Below are 25,381 nucleotides of genomic sequence, written 5' to 3' on the forward strand. Positions count from 1 at the left end.
CCTGCTGTGGCACGCTCTTGCTGGGCGCTTGCTTTGGCATCTACATGGAATGACCTGGTTTCACTCCACAACCCAACTCTGCCGATGGCCTTAGTATATTTTTGTTTCCCTCAATTTATTTAGTGTTTGATTGACAATATTGACCATATTGTAGGCAACAGTGTGATGTATCCACATATTATATATATGCATCATGTAAAGATCAAATCAGGATAATGAGCATATTCATCACGGAAATATTCATCACTTTTTTTTGCGGTAAGAACTTTCAAAGTCCTCACTTTTGGCTATTTTGAAATTTACCGTAAGTTAATGTTAATTAGAATCAGCCCACTGTGCAATATGACATCAGAATTTATTTCTTCTATCAAACTATGAGTCTGTGCCCTTGACAGCTCTCTCTCCATCCCGCCCTCCCCTCCGCCCTCCCAGTTGCTTCTTCTTCCAAGAGATCAGATTTTCTAGATTCCACAAATGGAGAAGACACAGAAATGGACAAAGGAGAAAGATCAAACACAGTCATCCGCCAAACACCCAAGGATGCCCAGCTCAGGCCGGGTGAGTAAGCCTCTCTTGTGAAAACCCCAGTGCACTGTGCGCCAAGCACTCCAACCCTCGGCCTGCAATCCGTGGTGCATATTCCCCTCCAGGTGACACCCTCAAGTCCAACCCACGCACCGCACCTTCCTCTTACCAGGGCTGCACCAAGGGACCGCATTTTCATTCTTTAAATTTAAAACTGTTTTTAATGGTCAAAAATGTAAAAATGCTATCCAGATCATGTGAGGAGTAATAAATCCAAATCATAAAAGCAAAGAACACCTGGATATAAACAATTGCCACAATTTTTCCATTCCTCCATAAGTGACAGGCACATAATAATTTTCCATGTAGTTGATAGACAGAGAAGCACTAATTTTTATCAAAGAACATTTTAATGAAAATGTTTCATGTTCACATGTTAAGGATTTGGGCTAATTCGAGGGCTTTACATTTTCCTGAGGCCTAGCCAGTGGCAAAACTATTTTGATTTCAGCAACTATTATTCTAACAGATTGTTTATGTTACCCTAAATTCATAAGTTGTGCGTTAATTGATAATCAGAGCAAATCATCACTGCCTTTCTGTGGATGATAATTCTGCTAGCAGGAAGTGGAAGATTCCGGCTTGAATCTTCAGAGGTAGCTAAGAAGTGACCCTGCTTCTTTTCTGAAATCAAAAACACTGGGCAAGTGTTTGGGTGCCTTTCTTAACTCTACCTCAAGTGCTCCATCTTCTGGTAGCCACGCAGACACCCTCAGACATTACCTGGGCTCCTGGGAAAGCAGGAGCTTATACAGGAGGGGGTGGCCCCAGGCAGCCTGAAGTAGCCCCAGGAAAGATGCAAGCAGTCACAGCCAGCTGGAGTTTTACCCCAGGGTTTGGGTCCCTATGAGTTGGTCACGTTGGAGTGTTTCAAATAACCTTTATAATAAAGGACAAAATTTCATATATGCATTACACACACACACACCAAATTTAAAGCAGAGTTGGCTTATTTTCTTGGATGATGTCATTCTTCCAGCTGAATTCCAATATGTTTTTCTGAGTAGGAATTAAAGACACAGACTTTGAACTCACCAGCCCAGGAATTTTTTTTGGCCTCTGGCCCAGAGAAGCAGGTCCCCTGTGAACATCTTGTGTCTGGTGAGCTTTATGCTAAGCCATCAAAAGTCCCTATTTCAGGGATTCTTGCTCCTAAAATCCTAGCCATCAAGACAGATAACTTGTCAGGCAAAAGCAGCGTTGTATTCAAGGCCGCTGGGCTCTCTCTGCTCCAAAGTAAGGAGCAGGAGAGGAGAGTCTCCCATCAGGGCAGAACCAGGTGTTGACCTCAGGCCAGGCGAAGCCCAGGGAGGCTGTGGGGAGGGATGGGATGAGGGAGGAAGTCTAGATGCCACGTCTTTAGACCCGAGCTTCTGGAGGGAAACAGGCACCTTTTAAACTGCTCTGTATTTCCATTGCTTTCCCGGATCTTCTCCTCATATTCCCCAATTCCATTTAAATTTTAAGAAAACTCTTTTCTTAGCAGATTCAATTTATTATCAGTATGAAATTCAAAAATAAATGATCCTGCTACACTGTTATATATTTGCTATTTGATATTTTGAACATGGAGTTTTGATTAAGAAATAGGCCTTAAGTTCCTGTGGCGGAGAAATGGGAATTGTTCAGACAGGAAGGACACGGTCTTGGTGCAAGGCTTAGAGACAACATGGTGAAGCCCCTCAGCCATGCCCAGTGTAGATGGGAGAGCGACCCCTGCGGGCACCCGAGCCTCTTGCACAGCGACAGGCTTCTTTCTCTGTACACCTTCCTAGCTTCCCCGCGTGCTGGGGGCATATTAAAACCTGTCTTCAGCCCTTAAACCCACAGTGCCCCAGAGCTGTAGACTTTTATGTCCTTGGTCAGCGCCGCTTCACGATGAAATGAGAGACAGGCAGTAAATGGAACAGACGTATCCAGATCCTTTGGCACCAAGAGTATTTTTGGCAGCTCATTAAGGACTTGCTGGGGAATTCTTTAAAGCCATTAACTGTGCTCCACGTGGTAAGGTAATACCACTCTCCTTTGCCAAAGCAGCCCGACTCTCGGAGGAAAAGCGGAGAAAACAAAAGTGGCTGGCAGACTGCCTGGAGGGGACACTTGAAGAGAGATTTACCACGCCCCGCCCGCGCCCGCTTCCAGCTTCAAGCAGCACCGCTTCCCGCGGTCAACTGCCATCTGAACCCTAAATGGAAAACCTCTGGAACAAAGAAAGACTGGTAAGCTTGGGCTGACTCTTATCACAGCATATTGCTAAAATTGCTCAATTTCATTATTAATGATCGTCAATTACTGAGCCCGATTGGCAGGTTAGACCCTGCACAAGCCTGCATGTTGAGGATCAAGGCATATCCAGGGCTGGGCGATCCCTGGTTTCAGGCAGGCCCCACAGTTGGGAAGAGCCTGCTGTCCCTGCAGAGGGGTGAGGGGTCTGTAGTGAGGAGGAGGATGCATGGAGGGAGACTCCTGCAGTGCTCAGAGATGCTTCCTCCTCCTGTCCTGGGCGAAGAGCTGGAAACCACGAGCTAGGAGTCTTCACTTCCCAAACCGGCTGTACAAAGCAGGAGGAAGAAGACACTGTGCAGCACCAGTCCCCTCCCTCAGAACTGACGGGGGTCCATCTCCAGACCGAGTGCCACTCAGCTGGCCGAGCAGGTTTTAGTGCCTGGTCTCACGTGTCCTGGGCACCAACACCTTTAACACCCACAACTCTGGCACTGCCACGACTCCCACAGGGGCTGACCCGCCAGCGCACTCGGCCTTATCTCCCTGAAAGGATCTATCAGCAATTCCCCCCTCTAAGTGTGAACAAAGCTCTGTCGTTCTTTTCTCTCTCCTTCTTTCTCTCTATCATCTATCAATATATCTATCATCTTTCACATATGTGTCTATTATCTGTCATCTATTATTTACCTATTTCTCTATCATCTATTATATATCATCTGTCATCTTTCATCTGTTATCCTTCATCTGTCTACATGTCTATCATCTGTTATTGATAATCTATAATCAATTATCTACCTACCTAACCTACCTACCTATCATCTATCCACTGAAGAAATCAGCCAGCATTGCTAACCCTGGTTCGAAATCAGGGCTCTGGTGTGAGAATCTCAGAAAGCACTGAATGTGGACCATGAAAGTCAGAGCAATGCCTTGAGATCCACATGTTGGACGCTGGTAGCATTCTTGGTAACTTGTAGCCATTTTGAAAGTCAAGAGAATGGACATTTCCCCCAAAGTAGCATAACGATGAAAATAGGTATGCTTGTTAGTCCCCTACAGACTGCTAACTTCATATATATTAGCTAATTTAACCTTCTAAAATACTCTGTGGAATCCATACAATCATTCCACCTCTTTTTCAAGTGAGCAAACAGGGCCGGTAGGTGAGGTATTGCAGGGCCCCTATCCTTGACCCCCTTGCTTACTCTCCTGCCATATGCTGGGTGCTGCCTTCTTCCTCCTGCTTTGTCTGGGGGGGTGTCCTCTGCAGTTCATGTGTGGGAAATTTAATCCCTCAATTCATATGCTGATGCCATTTGGAGGGGGCTTTGGGGATAAAGAGGATTGAAGGAGGACATCGTGGTGGGCCTCCATGATGGAAGAGAAGGAGACCAAAGCTAGCACGCCTGCTCTGTCTCACCACTCTGCTCTGCCGTCAGCCAACATTCCAGTGCAACAAGAAAGCCCTCACCAGCTGCCAGCACCATGCTCCTGGACATCTGGGCTTCTAGAGCCAAGGGTGAAATGAACCTTTATTCTTTGTAAATTACCCAACCTGTGACATTCCATTATAGCAACAGAAAACAGACTAAGACACCTACCTTCCTTCTTCATTTTCCTATCATTTGTCTTCCACCCCATCTGGTTATAATATGGAATTAAAAAAAATTATTCCCCAAAGTGTTGTATGTCTGCTTGTTAATTTTAGAGGTATGTGAGAGCCATGGTTGATGCTACCTGTCATCAATCCCCTTTTCATATCAGCTTTCATCTAGTTTTTAAACTTCAGTCAGCTTTGTTTAACATGCTATACGCACAGCAGGAGTGCAATCAGCACAAATAAATGTACCCAGATGAAAGGTCGTGTGTGCAGTGACACCTTTGCAGAGGGTTGATTATTTTTTATTTCTTTTGATTTTTCTGCAGTGGTGGTTTAAGCCAAAGGGCTCTGCTTGTTACTCAGATGTGAATTCTAGCAAAAGTTCTGTGGCTGGCCTCCTGTGGTTCCCTAGACAAGCTTCCCTTGTGTCTCTCCACTTCCTGAACATAACACTGAGGGACTTTCAGCAAGTTCTTTTCAGTCTGCAGTCTTAGTTTTTCGTAAGTGTTATCAGTGGGAAAGCAAATTCTCTGTCTTCATATTCTGAATTGGCCATGTGCCTCATTCTCCTGTTTCCTCCCTGACTGGGGCATGAGGCACGCTGTCAATCAATGCACTGCTCAGCTTCAACCACAGAAGAGAAGTCATCTGCTTTTTCCTGGAGGAAAAACGTCATGGTAAACTGGGGTCAAGTGAGGCATATATTTGCATCTAATTGGACAGTCACCACCAGGTGTGTCTTGGTCACTACAGACACTGGAACTTGGACATGTGCTGCTACTTTCTCAAAACGGTCTGCAGAAGAGGACTAATGATCCACAAAAGTGGTGGGGCATGCCAGCATATTCCTATAAAATTGCAAGTACTTTCATATGACACAGGGGCTACCTGGCAGATAAACATGTAGCCTGGCACAGGAATTGGTGACGGAACTCTCAAATATCAGGAAATCACACCACGTGTAAATTTTCTGCCAGAAACTTTGTTGACATCATTTTTAATTCTTAAAAGGGGAAGATTTTCATATGCAATGAAAGGAGCCAACATTTTACCAGGTCATGCACATTGGATATAACATGGAATTGTGAGAAAAATAGATCTTTTCACTCAGTTTACCACTTCACTAGGCAAATGTTCAGATGACCTTGTGTTGAACTTTAGCTCAAATCTACTGAACTCCAGCAAAGGCTGTTCTCATGGGTGACGTGAGCCAAGTCATGCCACTTTCTTAGCCAATGAGCAATCTCAGCATCGTGGGCTAAATGCTGAGGTCTACAAAATTTTCCAAGTCGTATTTCCCAGGTGAGATTTTTCATTAATGGATTAAAAGTAAGAGTAAAAGATAGAGATAGGCAAAAATCCTAATATCTCTTAATTAATAGTTCTCACATCAAACAACAGATTATTTTTAAAAGCATCGTTTCTTTCCTTCTTTCCTTCCTCTTTTTCTCCCTCCCTCCCTCCCTTCCTCCCTTCCTTCCTTCCTTTCTGACAGGGATTGAACCCAGGGGCACTTAACCACTGAGTTGCATTCCCAGATCTTTCTTAGTTTTTGAGACATGATCTCATTAAGGTGCTTAGGGCCTCTCTAAGTTGCTGAGGATGGCTTTGAACTTGCAATCCTCCTGCCTCAGGCTCCTGAGCTGGGTCTTACAGATATGTGCCACCGTGCCCGGCTAAAAGCATCATTTTCATTCCCACTATATTCTTACTTTGTAATGTCCTTCTCCTCTGTCTGGTCACTAACATCTACATGAACTCTCTGTAGTGGGGGCATGTGGTGCTAAATCACCACAAAACAGGAAAATAACAGAAATAGTTTTGCACAGATGTCCACATACCAAGACATTCACATTTTTATGCACATAAAAATAGGAATCATGTCGGTTTGAGTCCTGCTTTGATTACTCAATAATACACAAAGTAACTCTTAGGATGTAGAGAGTGACCTTAATGTATGTCCCTACAGTATTTCAAAATTTAACAAAATAAAACTGCTAATTAATAAATAAGACATATTTACAAAAGAATTGATGGACACCTGTGGTGCATATCTTTGAGTTGTCCAATATGGCTTTAGGGTAAGTCAACAGAAGCAGAATTATTGTGTCATCACGTATGGATATATGAAATTTTTATTGATAGTATCAAATTCTATCCCCCAAATTCATTCAATACCTGCACTTGATTGAGTTGAGCTCTGTGAGTCCTTTTTTGTCTTTTACAAACCTTTTACTTTAACTTTTATAATAATTAACCACGGAGCCAGGTCTGGTGGCAGGTCTAGCAAGCCTACTCGGAGCCGCTGGCCCACGCCCTGCCACCTGCCCATCACATTTGTCTTTCTCCTACAGCTTGCTAAAATGCTTGATGTAGTGGGGTTACTGTCTGCACCAAAATCACTTGTCCTTTGGGCTTACAGTTTCAAGCCCTGATTATTTCATTTTCCTGAAGCGAACTGAAGAATGTCTATGCTAGGAATTAATTCCCATCTCTTAGATTTTGGGTTCGCTTGTTGCCCCAACAGGGGAAAATGGAGATGTTCTTGGATCCTCATGAGGCCTTGCATGTCCAATAACTTGAGTCCAGGGGTTCTGAGTGAGGGTCATGCTGTCACTCCAGTTGGCCAGTCAGCCTGACGAGGTCCTCGCTCCTCTCTCTGCCCTGGGTGGAGACTGGGACACTCTAGTCACAAACATGCACCCTTCAGCTCCCCATCTGCATGAAGGATGCTGCAGCCCCTTACCATTTTTTCTTTTGAAAAAACCTTTGATTGACGCTTTGACAAAACTTAAACCTTAATCAATTCCCTCATTACATCATTGATTTTTTAAAATAACTCTTGACTCTTCACTTTCCTGCTTGAAGACTGAATCTGACCGGCAGGTTGTGACATGTCGGACACCCCCTAAAGTAGCTGCATACCCACTGGAGAACCAACATGGGACACACAGAGCAAAGCTGGCTCCGAGGGCCTGGGTGGAACTTCCTGGAGCTGCTCGAGCTCACTGGCCCGTGAGAGGCTCACGGCAGTGTTCTGTGCACGCGGCTCCCGGGGCAGCGAGCAGCCCATCAGCCTCACAGGGGCAGCAGTTGCACTGCATTCTTTGCCCACCTTGACCCCCTGACTCAGAAACACTGTGTCACCCTAAACACTGGGTCACCGGGTGAGCTGTGCCTTGTCCACAGGTGCCTCGCTCTGAGGGGGCCAGAATTCCTAGGGACAGGAATCAGAAAGGCCCCCCCGTGGGGGCCAGGGAAGCAGTCAGGGTGGAGCCCTTGCTCAGCAGGCCTGGGCCTGGTTCCATCCCAGCCCTGCAAACACCTAGATCAGTGAAAGTTCCAGTGGGGTTGTGGGAAAGACAGCCTAAGATCAGGCTGGGAACTAAGCCGCGTCACAAACGGGGACAGGAAGGCCAGGCTTCTCTTTTAAAAGGCCAGGCCAGGCTGAGATGGGGAGGGACAAGGAGCAGGGGAAGTTGAGAGGGATAGCTAGAAGCATTCGGGTCCAAGGACAGTGTGGCCCTGAGCTAAGACACATGGGAGTCCTTGTAGCTGTGGGAAAGAGAGCAGCTGAGCAGAGGACGAGGACAGGGCCAGGAGGACACTGCAGGATGCCTCAGTTGCAGAGGGACAGGGCCACTCTAAGCACGAGTGGAGGAGTGGCCCTGGCCAGGCAGGGTACTCTGAGGAGGAGGATCATGGTGGCACTGTGCAGTGCATGTGGGTGGCAGGGGTCGGCGGGGTAGGTCTAGGTTGTTCCTGCAGCGTGAGGAGGCACAGGTGCGTGGGGAGGCGTGCTAGCTGACTGTGGTGTGGGTGGACGCAATCACACATGCTCCACAGGTGCATCACGCTACTCAGAGAACTAGGGACAGGTAGGCACCAAGACCCCACAAGACAAGCCATCTGTTCTAGGCAGTGCAGAAAATGCTTGAGCATGTGGCCATGTCCATTGTTATCAAGAATACATCTTTCCTCAGGGTTATACAAAATTACATACAAGAGGAAGTGAGGGGTAAGGGAAGAATAATACAAGTGGAGGAAATGATTTACAGTAGAGGGGGTAGAGAGAGAAGAGGGGAGGGGAGGGGAGGGGGGATAGTAGAGGATAGGAAAGGCAGCAGAATACAACAGACACTAGAATGGCAGTGTGTAAATCAATGTAAGTGTAAATGATGTGATTCAGCAATCTGTATACGGGGTAAAAATGGGAGTTCATAACTCACTTGAATCAAACTGTGAAATATGATATATCAAGAACTATGTAATGTTTTGAACGACCAACAATAAAAAAAAAAGAATATATCTTTATTGTGCAAATCTGTAACAATGGACTGCTCCTGAACTGGCCTCGTCATCTGTTCCAAAACATGCCTTAAAAAATGCTCCTTGGACATCCACGTGTTTGCCTCGGCCTCCTTCTCCTAACGGGAATGCCTTCTGCATTTCCAGAAACTCTGGGTCTGGCCAGTCCCGAGCCAGGGGCGTAAGAGCTTCCTGGGTTTGGTGAGCATTGCCTTTGTCCAGGGTGTGGCTTTGGGTGGACTCTGGACCTGTGTCCTGCTGCTGCACTGTCTACAGTGGCTCTGGGGTCGAGTGGGACATCTGAGGCGCTCACAGAGCTCCCACTTGCTCCAACTCATGTGGACTTCACGATGTGACTTGAAGTAAGGATGTAGCATGTCACAGGCAACTTGCTTCACAAGTGCAAGTCACTAAGGAGTGTGAATCAGTCACCTCGGATGTGCTCTTGGGAATATGGGCAGGTCTCATTCTGACAGGTCCTGCACAGCTGTGACCGTGGCTCAACCTGGAGGAAAGGCGTGGGCCTGGGTGGAGTCTGTGGCAAGGGCCTCAGGAGCTGGCGGTCTCCAGCCACAACATCTCCGTGAATTGGCATCTTATCCACACACACTTATCTCTGGGTCAATACATTGGCTTTTATCACTCCTCTCATGGGTTCATGATGGCCTAAAACATGAGTGGCTTGCATCTGGGATGCTCACCTCCCTCTCCTTCAGGGTGTCACTGTTCTCTCAAAACCACACGTGAAGTCCCAGGAATTCCAGCAGGACAGACAGCAAGGATTCAGCTTTTGCAGCAAAACAAATTTGGCCTTGAACCTCCACCTACCACTTGCCATGAGTCTGCTGCCATGGTCAGTCAAGGCAGCTCTGAAGGTGGGTCAGGGCCCTTTTTGCATGACTACAAGGGGAGCAGGTAAGCAGAGCATGTGTGCAGGGCTGGCGAGAGGCAGTGGTGAATGACGGCAGCCACGGCTCCCCGAGGGTCTTGGGTGGTGGGCGAGGGACGATGCTGAGACGTGAGCAGCACTCAGGAGCCTCAGGATGCCTATTGTGCAAACCCAACGCAGCACAGCTCCCTTGCCATCCCTTGGCCCATCACACCCACACGCATGTGCACACACATGCACACACATGCTTAGCTGAGGCATACATCCACATGTACAGCAGAGGACTTGGCATCGCTCTGGTCTTACTTTGCCACATCATTATGTTTTGTGGTTCCAGTTGATCCACGTCGTATTCCAGACCTTTCCTTTCAGTATGGGTTTGCCAAAACTCTCCTAAAATTTTCTTGGGAAATGCACAGAAAGTCTAGTCAGGTCAAATGCATAAAAATCTTCATTCAGCTGGGCATGAGGGCACACGTCTGTTAATTCTAGTGACATGGGAGGCTGAGGCAGGAGGATCACAAGTTCAAGGCCAGCCTCAGCAGATTAGTGAGACCCTGTCTCAAAATAAAAATAAAAAGGACTTGGGATGTGGCTCAGGGGTAAGGTACACCTGGGTTCAATCCCCAGTTCCAAAAATACAAGCAAACAAAAAACAAAACAAACGAAGCCCACTTCGTTTCCTTCATTCACCTTAAGTCCTTCATGAAGGGCTTACCAACCTTATGAAAGTATTCTGATGGGTGCTTACGAGGTCATCCTTAAACTTACACAGGCGAACATGAGCCAATGTGGGAGGTCCCGGCTTCTGTAGAAGCCAAAGACCTTCCATGCTGGTCTTAAGCTGTCACCTTTGTGCCCTGGACGGTAGGCCATAAGGGTAGGCACCCGGGAGGGGAGGGGAGTGGAGGGCAGGAGAGACTTCCTGGGGCACAGTCCACCTCAGAGCTGCCTGTGTGAAGAACACCAATGCTCTCTGCTGTACTTAAGGCCCCAGGGACAAAGGGGAGTGGTGCATTTGTCACCTGAGTCACACATACAGGAGGAAGGCAAGCCGCAGGTTTCCTGGATGTCTTTCCTCTGTTTCCTCTCTTCTCTCCAGGGACCAGCAGCCACTTTTGCAAGTATGGTATTGTTATTTGTTCTGCCTTTCGATCATCTCAAAAGTTAAGATCTCTCTTTCTTTCCTTCCTTCTTTTTCTTTTCTGTACTTTTTTTAGCAAAGACCCCTTTGTAAACTTGAGCCACTGACAAAAAAAAAAAAAAAAAAAAAAAAAAAAAAAGCATCATCTGCAAGGCTGACTCACACAGAAACTCCAGTGGGGTCAGCCACACGGGGGCATTTCCAGGTCCATTTGAAGGAGAGGGGGCCCACAGAGCAGGACACAGTGGGGAGCGCTCCTCGGCTCCCACCGCAGGCCACTGGAGAGGGGCTGGTGCCCCACAGCTCTGTGACAGCCAGGCTTTTGCTTCAGAATTGTGCTTTTTACTGATAAATATTGTGAACATTACATTCACACATAAGAATGTCTGACTAACCTCTTGGCACATAGCAGGGTCTCTGAGTTTTAAATCTGAACCGGTTGACAAGCCATCAATATGCCTCAAAAATGCAGCACATATCCAACTTTTAGAAAGTCTGTGTCTGTATAGAGTCTTTCAGATCCGAGGCATGAGGAAGGGGAGGCTGTCCTGGACTGAAGGCAGCACTCTGGACTCTGTGCTCTCCAGCAGAGAGCTCAAAGCCAGACCTACCCCGTCTGCCCCTCCGGCCCTCTGGGGCTGGTAACCACAGCAGGCTCTGCTTGCTTTATTTATACTCTGTGTGCTTTAGGAGATATAAAAACTGGATTTTTAGGGGGATAAGTGCTTATGAAGAAGGCAGGAGAGCAAAGCCCAAGAACTTTGAGGTGGATTAAGGTATTGCGTCTGGGGAAGACCCAGGGTCCACCCTCACAGGAGCACCACACACCGGTGCTGCGGCCACAACTGCATTCCAGATGTGCCCCCGCACACAAGCAGGAGAGGCGGCTCACACTCAGGCCCTCAGGAAGGAGAGGCAAATCCTCAGGCTCTGGGACTAACAACCTCCCAGGTCTCCACATTGGAGAAAGGGAAAGGGCAACCCAGAAAGAAAAGTCAAAGGAAGACTTGTGGATCCGATTCAGGGGCGCAGCACAGTGTGAGAGAGCGTCAGCAGGCCCCAGCCATGTCCCCGTGTCCACAGCCAGCCAGGCCCTCTGGAAAATGATCCATCGACACACCACGGTTCCTTCCCCAGCGGCCTCTCGGTTCCACCCAGAGCTACTCAGTGCCCCTTTTGAAAGAGGGAGCCAGAGTTTCATTTCATTTTTACAATCCTGACTTCTCAAGGCTATAAATAAAACAAATGAAAAAGGCCTGTTGTAAATGAATAAATGTCATAAATACGAATGAAATGGTTTAGCCATTTGGGTCTCGGGCCTGAATGCCCTCGCATCCCACGTACACAGAGGTCCAGGAGATTCTTCTGGATCCAACATTATAATAGCCCAAGTTCTCTGTGTTTATTAGCAACCTAAGGAGATTGGTGGCCACCCTCCTTAAAGCACTAGCTCTCCCTCAGCTCACTGCCAGCGTGTCTCTCCCAGGTGTGACCCTCCGCACATTAACGTCTGGAACTGCCCAGGACACTCTGGGAGGAACTGTGCAGGGGATGCAAGTCTACTCTTGGAGCATCTCAAACCTAAACATCCCTGTCCTCTGGGTGCAAAAGCCCTTCGCCTTTGTCCCCGTCTGTCTAATGGTTTAATCGGATGCATTAGTGGGAAGAGGAGGAAAGCCTCTTGGTTTGTCTTTATGCTGACTCAGAGAGATTTATGGTCCTTTGCTGAAGCCCTGGCCAGCTGCAGGCTCCCAGCTGCTGTGGAAAAGGTGGCCAGGCCTCAGACTCTGTGCGCTGAGCATGAGCCACAGCTGTGATATAAATCAGTCACAGAGAGGGCGCTTGTTTATGCAATGACTGGAATATCCCAGCCCACTGCCCTTCTGAAATGGAGAACTCGGCGAAAGAAACTGCTGGACACAGTGTGAGCAAACCGTGGGTGCTCGCAGATAACACTCGGACGCCGGGGCCTGTGTGCATGGTGTGTGCGGAGTGTGTGTGCAGTAGGTGTGTTTGCACGTGTGCTTGCGTGTGTGTGGCGTGTGTGTGGTGGGTTAGGCCCAAGGGCCATAGCAAAGAGCCCCTGATCCTGAGCGCCCAGAGGGCTGACTCCCCCCTCCTCACCTGCTCCAGGAGGATACTGTCCCGCCCCCGGGTCTGATGACCATCTTCAGCTGTTCCCAGTCACTTATTTCTGTAAGTCCGCTCCTTAATTTCCTTCTTTACTGTTTATGTTTCACTTACGAAGTAGTTTACAGGGCTGGGGATGTGGCTCAGTGCATGGCATTTCCCTAGCGTGTATGAGGCCCCAGCACTGAAAACAAACAAACAAATAAATAAATCGAGGGTGGTCAGCCAAAATTTTTTAAAAATGTAAGGTTTGGGGATGTAGCTCAGAGGTGAAGCGTGTGCAAGGCCCTGGGTTCAGCCCACTTTAAAATAAGTATCTCAGTGCCAATTAAATAAACAAGTGATAACATAAGTAGACATTTACCATGTGGCAGGCACTAATCTAAGGCTTTATAAATATTAACATATTTTATTTAATCATCATGTCTGTTCTATAAGAATAATAGGGACTAGTATGACAGCCATTTTATAGATGCGGGAACTAAGACCACAGAGAGGTTAACTAACTTGCCTGGGACACACAGCATTCCAAGGCAGACCATCTGGTTCTAACATCTGCCTGCTGACCACACCATGTGACAGTGTTGCTCCCCTTTTCAGGAATGTCAATTTTTGATTCTGAGAGTACCATGAGAGGATTCCTGGTTTTCTTCCTTGGCACAGGATGCCTGGGGACTTCAGGAAATGTCCCCTCATGCCACACAGGCTTATGAATACAAATGTTTGCTTTCCTGGGGGGAAGCCTGGTCTGTGTCCCTTGCCATGCATGGGGTGGGGCTTGGGGGGACAGTGTGGTCACTGCTTTCAAATCTCCATGCTGCTGTCCAGAGGGCACAGTAGCATGGAGGTGAGGAGGCAGGTTTGATTCCCTTTAAAGAACAGCTCCCTGAGGAACAGGATCCATGACACACGTTCCATGACCCGAGAAAGCCCCGGTGCTGGGAACAGGCCGGCGACAGCAGACTTGGTCCTCCGCTTGGCAGCCCACCGCCTGGGCAGCCCTCCCAGCCCGCCGGGACGTGGAAGGAAGCCCCAGCTCCCAGAACTCTCATTTTACCTGTGACTTCTGAGGAAAGATCTGCCAGGGGCTGATAATGGGAAGCAACTGATTTAAAATGGGGTCCTTAAATCGCCCCCTGCACCCCCAGGGAGACACCTGGGAAGGCTGTGGAGAGGGACTCAAATCCCACTTGCTTTCCAGAGCAGAGAAGCAGTGCTCAGTGAGCGATGGTGGGGCCAGCCAGACGGCTCCCCAGCAGTTTCTAGAGCTCCGGGGTGCTGCCTCTTAGGGCCTGAGGCCCTCTCCTTGGGGCCTCGCCTCACTTTCTACTGAAACAGTTTTGGCATCAGAGTTCTGAAACGGCAAGGTCTGGATTCTTTTTTTTTTTTTTTCTTCCTTCTGTAATGCAAACTTTACAGCTCATAAACCCTCATTGGATTTATAAAGGTGCAGCTTGCTTTGGAATGTCTCCTGGAGTCTGGACTCACCCAGATTGCTTTTTAACACACTCCTCAAAAAATTAAGAAAAGAAAAAGGAAGCCTCAGAAAACCAGAGAAGAGGGCTTTCCAATCAGCCAGGCTGCGGCCAGCCTGTGCAACAGAGATGACAATCTTGCTCATCCCTGTCCCTTCATTTCTGGTGACCTGTTGGTCAGCTAATTCCCCTGGAAGGTTAAAAGGCCTGGAGCAAACTTGTAAAAGCTCTGTCAAGACTAAAAGCCTGGGGCTAGAGTTTTTGAGCCCAAGTGCCATAAACAGATGTTATCACTGTGGGGCAGGCCATCCAAAAAACTCAGCCCAATGGAATACATCACTGCTGGAGATGAGAATAAAACAAATAATGGCGGGTGCAGCGGCGCATGCCTGTAATCCCAGCCACTCAGGAGGCTGAGACAGGAGGATGGCAAGTTCAAGGCCAGCCGAGATAATTTAGCGAGGCCCTGTCTCAAAATATAATTAACAAGAGCTGGGGGATATGGCTCAGTGCTGCTGGGTTCCATGAAAGGAAGGAAGGAAGGAGGGAGGGAAGGGAGGGAGGAAGAGGGAAAATAAAAATCCCACAAGCTGTGTTTTTCCAAGTTCCGCTTTGAAGACCAAATTGAGAGGCTGCACACATGAGAGCCAAGGAGCATTCCCACCAAGGTGCATCTGGCCTGGCAGGACCCCATGAGGAAAGCAGGGCTCCCTAGTTTTGTGCCATGGAGTGAGCTGCCATTCAGTTCCCAGCTTCCTACTTTGATCCTCCCATGCCCTCTCCCTGAAAGCCCTGATGATCTGGAAAGTTCCTAAACTCATGTAGAATTTTTTTCTTCCCATCTGCTCTGTTTTCTCCATAATGCCAACTCTGGACAGACAACCCAGCTCACTGTCATTGAGAGAAATGAATATTTAGTTTATGAAGAGTAAATTATTTACTAGGAAATCACATGTGAGGACCAGGAGATGGCTCACACATTAAACACAGCCCCTTAAAATGCCCTCCCGGAGCCAGGAGCCGGTCTGTGCATGGAGGCGAGGTCGCCTCCCGTCTGCCAAGTGCTTCACAGGCCAGTAGTGTCCTTGCACAGCAAGCTGGGGAGGCCCGAAGGATGGTTTCTGACTGAGAGCCTTGCATCTCAGGGAGGCATCCTGCCTGCGTGGAGACAGCTCTGTGGAGTGGCCTGTGCCAGCAGGGATCTTCACAAGTGCCTAGCCCTTGTGGCTGATGGTGAGCTTTGCACAGAGAGGACGTGGCCCGAGATGGTCCCACTGTGGTTACTGAGAGCCCCCGTGTGTTCTTCTCCCTATGTACAGGGCTACCTTATCATAATGCTGTCCCTATGCTCCCTGCAACAGGCAAGTTGAAAACAGACATGCAGTCAAGAGTCACACTGGATTTCCATAAACTTAGATTTTTTTTCTTCATTCCTCTCATTTCTTTAGTGTTCCAACTTTTAAATTCTGAGAACTTCTTTCCAGGTCCTTAATCCTGCGAGCTACTTGTCGATTCTTCTAGGCACTTTATACACTCTAGATGGCCCCTCATTCCTCCTCTACCCAGACATCTAGCCAGGTTCTACCCACATTCTCAAAGGCTCTGCCCTGGCTTGCGCTTACCCAGGAAAATGGTAAATGAAGCCACGCTAACGTCGTCCTTTAACATCTGCTTTGATCCCATTGGTTGAGACACAAATTGTGGGTTTTAGGAAGCAGAACAGAGAGGAGAGAAATGGCTTTCAGTAAGCAGCTGTGCAAGTAACAAAGTAATTCATGTCTTGCTTCTAATAACCAAACCATCTGCCATCTCACATGGCATGGAGAGGTTGCATTTAAATGGGTTGCACCAAAATGGGAGCAAAGAATCAATGGAAAAACAGAAGGGGCATTAAGTGTTGGATCAGAAGATGTGTCATTAAGTCTCCGTTTAGCCCACAGACTGTGAGGTGGCTGTGCCCAGCCTTCTCGTCTGTGTGATGGGCTTGCTGGTCCAGACTGCTTCTGGTGGGCCTCAGCACAAACTGAAAGAGCAGTGAGAAGGGAGATTTGCAAAGAGCTAAGAGCTACAGACATATAACACGAAGAAAGTTAATATATGGGCATCTAATAGGTATTAACAGGAGAAATATCTGACCACAAGCAAACACCTATTTTAAGCACCAACTTCTGCCAAAAACCCAAGGCTAGACAGAGGAAGGAAAGACTCGGAAGCCCAGCAGTCTCCCCAAGACGTCTCCCCAGGAAGTCAGCAAAGATTTCATATTTTTAGCTCTTAGTTTTAAGTAGCCTTGAACCCTTCTAGAAAAATGCTAAAAATTAACTACTTAGACTTCACCCATCATCTATCAAGCATATTGTTCTAATGATGACGATAAACATGTTGATTCTTCATGATCAGAAAAAAGCATATTCAATGAATTTATGAAGTCACTTATTTTGAACCATGAAGATGATTTTTCAAAAACAAATTTCCCAGACATGAAAGTGATGAGTAGTAGTGGCCAGTCACATTTCAAAGCTGAATTCTGAGCACGTTCTGAGAGAAGACTCTGCAGACTGAGAGGTGTCCTGGGCCTTCTGTTATATGTCGCCCCAAGGACAGATCCTGGGCCACCATCTGGTTCACGGACATGTGTGCATCCTGCCAAAGGCTGAGCTAGGCAGGCAGTGAGGACGGCAGAGGAACCCACAGCATGTGCTATTAGGGGACATGTGTGCCACAGATCGACACAGGGGAGCTGAGCAGGGATGTGTGTGGCATGGGGATCCACACAAGGGAGCCTGCGGGGATGTGTGTGCCACAGGGGTCCATGCAGGGGAGCTGAGCAGGGACGTGTGTGCCACAGGGGTCCACATAGGGGAGCTGTGAAGTGGGTACTTCAGCAAGGGTGGTGCCAGATGTGTCCTAGCTGTCACCAGGGACAGTCAGCTGCCCCATGGGAAACACACCCCAAGGGGCCGGCCAGCCCTTCCTAGTCCAGAGGCGGCCACGCTTTGGCTTTCTTCATCTGTGACTGACATGGGGTCTGCTGTTTATTAACATCAGTGTGCCCTGTGCACGGGTGATGTTCGGCATGGATCTGAGTGCACGGAAGAGTCCGGCAGGGATAGGCAATGGGAGGCCAGTGAGCTCTTGCCCTGACGGGCTGCTCGCTGTCAGCTGGGTAAGCTGTTCTGAAATGGTGCTGGTCCAGTCCCCGGACCCACAGCACAGGTGCAGACGTGGACACAGACATACCTGATCCTGCCCACAGAGTCCCTGCGTGTCCTCTGTGAGCATTTCATGTGGCTGGACCCTAAATTCCTGAGCAGACAAGGGCCGGAGCCTTTGTGCACTCCACACACAAGAGTCACCCACGCTTTGTGCCTGCTGGATGCTGCGTGTCTAAAGGAATTCAGACCGACATGTGCTTGCATTGCTGCCCAGGAGAAAGGCTACAGAGAGGACACACAGGGCTTGGGTTCGCCTCTAAATATCCAGGACTGTGGGTATTGGCATCAGAGTCACCATTTTAGGTCAGGAGCCATTTTACCTAGAGGTTCCAAAGTTTGGGTTCTGAGGCAAAACTGCTTAACTTAACTGCTAACCCAAGCCTGCTAAACGGTCAGCCCCCCGCAGCTTTGACTCCTAAGGAGCTTACCAGGTTCCTCCTGTGGGCTATAAAGCTGCTCTGTGAGCGCCACAGGTACTTTCCTCCGAGGGACAGCCTTGTTGGAATACCTCCTATTACCGACAATAAATCTCTTGCGTGGGATTCCGGTGTGTGGTGTGGTCCTTGGACTTTGCATGGACTCTGCACGTGTCCTTTCAGTAGGTACTTACTAAAAAGATCCTAGTAGCTGTACATGACCAAATTTACCTGGATCCATTTACAGCATTCACAACTGATCTAGAAACATCAATTGTCTCACAATTAAAATACCAAAATGCAGTTATGACCAATGAGGTACCTTAAACAATTATCCCAACTGAAATTTTTTTTTAAATAAAAAAATGTTCGGTACAATGCTTTTTTAAACATTTAAATTCATCAATGACTTAAAAACAAAGTAGGAAAATCTTGGAAGTCAAAAAATAAGCATATTCTAGAAGTGTCTGCCCTGATCTAACAAAGCTAGACGACCATACCGAACACTGTGAGGTGATTATTGCCCCAGCCCCCACCGGAGGTAGGATGCCCTATGGAGACAGCGGAATAAAACTGAGACCCTGAACGGCTCCTTCCCATCCTGCAAATTTCAACTGTGGGGCTGGAGATGTGGTTCTGGGGCAGAGTGCTTCCTGTGCGGGCAAGAGACCCTGGATTTGATCCTTAGTGTCACTAAATAAGTAAACAAATCAATACATTTTAACTTGAAGGAATCTCACACAGAAGGAAACGGCAAGGACCCTCATCTACCTGTACCAAGAAGGGAGAAGAAAACATCTTTCTCAGGAATTTGCATCCATACAAGTTGCCTGAATTCTCAAACCCAACACAGCCTAAAAAGCTTCCAGCTGCGAATCTGTTTTAGGATGCTATTAGGCTGGCAGTGCCCCCAGGTCTCTGATAGAAGCAAAGGCTTCTTGTTCACTCAGAAAAGAACATCCCTGCATACAGAGCCTCACGGTTCCTTTATGGCAAACATCCCAGGAGTAAAAGATGGAGGTGCAAATACGAAACACCCCAAACCCAAAGTGACTCAACTAGAGACCACAAGGCACTCCTCAGAGCTGAGGGACTAGGAGACAGAGGGGACAACAGTTGGCTCAATAAATTTAGATAAACAAAAGCGAAGACTGAAAACGTAAACAGAGAGAAAGAGACTCAAATGACGAACAAAAGCGTTTTTAAAAGAACCAAAGGAAAACATATTTGAAGGAAATGAAAATATAAATATTTAAAACAAATACTCTGCAGATGTGGCAATCGTCTATTTGGACAGATAGAGAAGGGGATTAGGGAGGGAAAGCTCAAAAGAAGTCACCCCAAATACAACAGAAAGGACAGAGTTCCAAATCTGGAGTAAAAACAACAACAAAGATACTGTATTCAAAGAGACAGTGTGCATACATTTTCCCAGATTTGACTAAAGATGTCAATTCTTATGAGACAGTCCAATAAATCACAAGGATGAATAAAAAGGAATTTACAGTGAAAGTAAAGAACACTGCAGAGAAAATGAGCCTGGCCTGGTGACCCACACCCGTGATCCCACCTACTTGGGAGGCTGAGACAGGAGGACCTCAAGTTTGAGGTCAACCTAGGCAATTTAGTAAGAACCTGACTCAAAGTAAAAAAATGAAAGGGCTGGGGATGTAGTGCAGTGGTAGAGCACCCCTGGGTTTCATCCTCAGAACTGCAAAAAAAAAAAAAAAAATCTTAAAATCAATCTAAGAGAAAAAGGAGATTTCCTGAAAAACAAAACAGAACAATTGAGCCCAAAGACAACATTAAAAGCAAGATTAGGTGAATATTGTTTATCTTCAGATCTTTAGGAGATTCCACTTCCAACCAAGATGGCGCTTTGGATCCCATATTTACCCGCCTGTCTAAGAAACAAAAACAGAAAATACATCAAAGACTAATGTATGGAATGAAGACTTTTCAAAACACTGGATCTCAGGCAACAAAGGACAGTGGTCCCCAAAAGAAAAAAAAATGTGAAGCCAACCCAAGAGCTGCTCCCAGATTCCTGTCAGGAGGGTTCCCAGGTGCAGTGCAGGGAGGGGAGGGGAGAGGGGCAGAGCCCAGGTGCTACCCAAGTACAGGACACGGGGTGCAGAGTCCAGGGAGACCAAGGGAGCTCCGTGCACAGGGGGGAGCTGGGAGAGAAGAGAGGGGGAGACTTGCCGAAGGCCCCAGCACCATGCTCTCACCAACAAGCACAAAGACCATCTGAACCTGAGGAGGAAGCCCTCTGAAGACACTGGAGGGACCAGAAGTACTGCTCCCACCAGACACGCTGAGGGTCCTGCCTCGGCTGTGGGAAGACATGCTGTTCTGGTTTTCAAAACCACACCCCAAAGAGGAAGGCTCTTCTTGATGACGTAACTGCTTTCCAGAACAGAGCTCAAGGTTCCATATAGGAATATAAAGAATGCCCAGTGCACAACAAGGTAAAATTCACAAGGTAAGCATCCGACTAAAAATGACAAGATATCATGAATATGTAACAGTGAATCCCACCATTATATACAACTATAGCGCACCAATAAACATGAAAAAAATGAAGAAGAGGGAGAAAGACCAGACCAACACTCTCCCCATCTCTTGTCATGTGGCAAGAGGGCCATCACCAGATGTGAGCCCTGAACCTCCAGAACCATGGGCTAAAATAAATCTCTTTGCCTTCTTAAGAAAAAAATTACCAGATATATAAAGAAGTGGAATACCACTATCCAAAATGAGTAAAAAAAAAAAAAAGCAAATACAATCATCCCAGAGGTGCAACGGATGTTCCAATTAGCAAACGACAAACTCCAGAGTCATTATATTTCTTCTTCTTCTTCTTCTTCTTGGGTTTTCTTTTTTTTTTTTTTTTTGTATCTGGGAATGAACCCAGGGGCGCTGTACCACTGAGCCACATCCCCAGCCCTTTTATATTTTATTTTCAAACAGGATCTTGCTAAGTTGCTTAGAGCCTCACTATATTTCTGAGGCTGGCTTTGAACCCACGCTCCTCCTGCCTCAGCCTCCTGAGCTGCTGGGATTACAGATGTGAGCCACCATGCCCAGCTTCATAATTCCATTTCATATGTTTGAAGATATAAAAAAGATATGCACAGAAGATATAAAAACACAACTATAATGACTAAGATGAAAAATAAACTGACCTGTTATTAGCAGCAGGTCAGAGTTTGCAGAAGAAAAACCTAGCGTATGTGAGGACATAGCACCAGAGACTAACCAAAGCAACACAGAGAGAAAAAGCGACCATTAAAAATGCAAGGAACACCCTAGGTGTGAGCAGCCTAAACTGGCACAGTGGGCATGTAACTGGACCCTGAAATAATGGCCAAGCACATTCTCAATCCCATGAAAGTATAAACACAAGAGAATCTCAAGGCACTCTGGGAAGGAGAAAGACGATAAAAGTCAGTGGATGGCACACCGTATTTAAATGCTCCAAATCATGAAGAACAGAAATCTTAAAAGCAACTAGATTAAAAATCCATGTTACCTAGAGAGAAGAGGGCAGGAAAGGCTTCAGATAGTCTGAGCGAGATGATCAGATGACAAATCAAGAAGACAGTCAAACGCTGTTTTTAAGATACTGAGAGAGAAATAATAAAAACCTGCCACTTTCAATTCTGCATCCTGCAAAAACATCTTCCAGAAATGAAAGGGATACTCCCTGGGGAGGCTAACGTCCATCCCCACCTTGGGGCAACAAAGCAGGGTGTACCGGGCTTCCCTTTCTCCCCTCCCTGGTGTTGGCAAGTTGCTGAGCTTCACAGTAAGTGAAGTGGGTTAGTATCCCAGGAGGCAGACCCTGGTCAGTAAAAGGAGAACAGAACAAACCCAACGTTTTGCATAATGGAAAAAAGAGTTTTAGCTAAAAACCCAGGAATTGGGATGAAAATGATCCTTAAAAATACTTATTCCTACAGAAGGTTTGTTATTTCTTGATTAGAACAAGTGCTTGAAGACTTGGTGTGTGTAGGTAGGAGGCAGTTTGGGACAGACAAGAAGTGCTTCTGGAGTGCTTGGGGGTACCATGCACAGATTGAAGGTCCCAAAGAGGGAAAACTTCAAGAAGTAGCTACAAAAGCATGGTTGATTCTTTTTCTAAACCACCACATCATTTCTTAATAACAATCATCAATCCATAATGTTCTCTTTTGACTAATGCTTATAGAGAATTTATTTACATTATTTTTTTATAACATGTGCATTACAGAAATACCAAATATGCAAATAAACGACATGCTTCCCTTGGACACATGTGGATGCACTCTGTCCCTTCCTGAGGTACATGTGAGGGTGTCCTGCTTGCTTATAAAGTCAGCCTTGTGTAAAGAGGGTGCTTCTGTGGAATCATCTACCTGCTCCAGGAGACAGAGGAAGTGTGTCCGTGCCAGTGCACAGCCAGAAGTCCTTAAAAGAAGGTGGGGTATTAGGACTCGGAGTGTTCCCACAGAGATGCCCCTTTAGGGGTTAGTAGAAATGGTTGTTATATTTATTCTGAGATAAAATTTCCCAGGAAGTAATTGTAGAAATTTGGAATCTTTGAATTGGCATTTGATTGAGAGATAGGAAGCATATTTCTCGTCTCCTGCTGGTTGGCAGCAGACTCAGTCAGCCCTGAGGCAGGATGTGAGTGACGTGCACGTCACAGAGGAGTGCCACAGCCCCACAACAAGCTCCCCTGAGCAACCTCCAAGACCCAGAGCAAGTGCACATGGTGGAAGGAAGAGGCAGCACTAAACTAGTCCTGCTGCTTCTCCTGCTCTTTTCTAGGGACCTTCCCAGATGTGTTCTCTAATCCAGAGGTGACAGAAGAGCTCCGAGAACCCCAGTTCCCACACTCCCGAGTCCAGGAGCAGAGGTGGAGAAGCAGCCAACCATTTTGGCCTCCATGCAGCAGCTTGGCACCAAGAGCTTTTATTCCATCTGGATTGAAAAATATGACCTCAGGAAAGTGTGGACTGGGCTGCGACACCAGCCACAGCTGGCAGGAGAAGACTGCTGCGCGTCACGGCCAATGTAAGCAGAGGACCCCGGAGCAGGAGGGGCTGCTTCTCCCAGAGTCTCAGGAGGCCTATCTCCAAGGACAGGACTGGAGGGGACTGGGTCAGCTGACTGTATGCTCCACAGAGCCTCCAAAGCGACTGTCACTGATAAGGACACAGGCGGCAGGGAGGAGGCTTCCTCTGGACCAGAGTGCTCTCCAGCAGCACCCTTGCGAGACAGCCAGGGATTCTCCAGATTCCACAGGAACCCTGAGGAGGAGGGGGAGACAGGACTGATGGCTTTCTATTGAATCTCAGAAAGAAAAGGAAAACAAACTCTTCGTCCCACAATTCATCAGCCAGGGGATGAACCCAATTTAAGTTGCTAGGAGACTCTCACCATGTTGGCCTTACCCCAGTTATTTAAACGAGGGTTAATATTGAAAATAAATGAGGAGTTACAGTGTCACCCCAGCCTGGCGCTTAGCAAGATGAAGTCACTTTTTTTTTTCTGTTGCAAATTAGTGAGGTTCCTATAGTGAGTGTGGAGAGTACACCAGTCACCTTGTCACTTAAGGAGTGTCCGCATCTACTGTGTTCTGGCCACCATGCTCAAAGTGGAAAGCTAGGGAGAGACACTTCTTTGAAGCAGTTCACATCTCGGAGGAAGGGACAGCAGAAAGCAGCACACATCTGCAGCACACAGGGAGGAACAGAAGGGAACTCACCCTGGCAACAGCTAACTCAGGACCTCTTTCCCTTTGGGCGGGGATCCCTAACTGAGTGAATATCACTTATGTCTTGGCTGTCTTTTCTGGTGGGCAGTTAGCTGTATCTTAATGGGCAACTAGATACAACCACATCAGAATCTTGAAGACATCTTTCTGAACCACAGAGACACAGAGGCAATGGCCTAGTGGACATTCCTGTCGGGGGGACAGGGGGCCCTACGTAGGGGCCACAGTCACTTCCATGTCAGGATCCCAAGCATGAATCCTGGACAGGCATCCCCCCGCCCTTTCTTCCTATCAAATCTGAGCTTCCTCATGTGGATCTTGGATGTTTTTTTTCTTTGCAGTGCTGGGCATGGAACCCAGGGCCTCCTACTGGGCAAGTGCTTTACTACGATGCCACATCCTGGTTGGCACGTGGCTCTGTACAGAGCCGTGGTATCTCCGCCCAGTGGGTGGGCCACTCTCTCCTTTCCTTCACATGGAATTGGTTAATCAAACTACCTAATTTTACACCCCAGGCCCTCTGCTAATCTTCCTCTGCAGTCTCAGCCCAGGTGGTCACCCTCACACACACACATACATACACCCCTGCACAGGCATGCACACATGAGTTCACACTGCTGTCAGAATGATCTTTCTAAAACATGATTTGCTCCTGTTCCTACCTCTGCTTAAAAGCCTCAGTTGCCACACTCCACCTGCAGGCTAAATCCTAAACTTCTCTAAGTGATACCCAGCACTGCTGGTGTCCTGCTTCCCCCCTCCCCATAGCACTCTGGACCCCACTGCAGAGCACTGCAATCATCCTTTGGGGACCCCTTCACTTACCTCTTATTTATCCCACAGCCTCATCTCAGGGCACTGTGGTATCCACTCTAACCTGAGACCAGGACTCCCCAGACCAGGACTCTCACTCCTCTGATCCTGGAGGCTCACTGCCTCCCTCCCTCCTCCCTCCCTCCTTCCTTCCTCCCCCACCCCTCCTTTCTTTCTCCTTTCTTTCCAAGACATGTACAGTGGCAATCCCATGTTTTGCATTTGTATTTTCCTAATGATTAATGATGCTACGCATCTTTTCATATTGACTGACCATCTGTATATCTTCTTTTGCAAACTATTTAACATTTTTGCCCATTTTTTTTTAATTGAGACATATCTGTTCTTAGCATTGAATTTTAGGAGCTCTTCATGTATTCTGGACACAATTCCCTTTTCAGACATGTGGCTGGTGAGTATTTTCTTCCCATTTGTGGCCTTTGTATGAACTTGGCAGGGCATTTTGAAGAGCAGAAGTTCTTAACTATTTTTTTTTTTTTTTTTCGGCAGCAGGGACTAAACCCAAGAGTGCTTAAATGTGGAGCCACATTCCAAGCCCCTTTTTAAAAAAATGTATTTTGAGACAGGCTTGAGTTGCTTAGGACCTCACTGAGTTGCTAAGGCTGTTTTTGAACTTGTGCTCCACCTGCTTCAGCCTCCTGAGCCATTGGAATGACAGGCATGTGCCACCACGCCTGGCCAGACATTCTTGATTTTGATGAAGTCCAATTTGTTGTTTCCTCCTATGAGCATGCATTTGATGTATTTAAGAAACCTTTGCCTTTGCCAAACCCAAGATCATAAGGATTTTATTCT

At 47.2% G+C, this 25,381-nt stretch overlaps 1 protein-coding gene across 4 annotated transcripts in view; it reads right to left on the reverse strand.

Annotated features, from left to right (window-relative positions):
• Positions 1-25,381, reverse strand: part of PIEZO2 (piezo type mechanosensitive ion channel component 2) — a 345,423-nt gene that overhangs the window by 173,826 nt on the left and 146,216 nt on the right. The window lies entirely within an intron of this gene.

Source organism: Spermophilus citellus (genome assembly GCF_964194105.1).
Source record: "Spermophilus citellus genome assembly, chromosome: 12".
Classification (NCBI taxonomy): domain Eukaryota; kingdom Metazoa; phylum Chordata; class Mammalia; order Rodentia; family Sciuridae; genus Spermophilus; species Spermophilus citellus.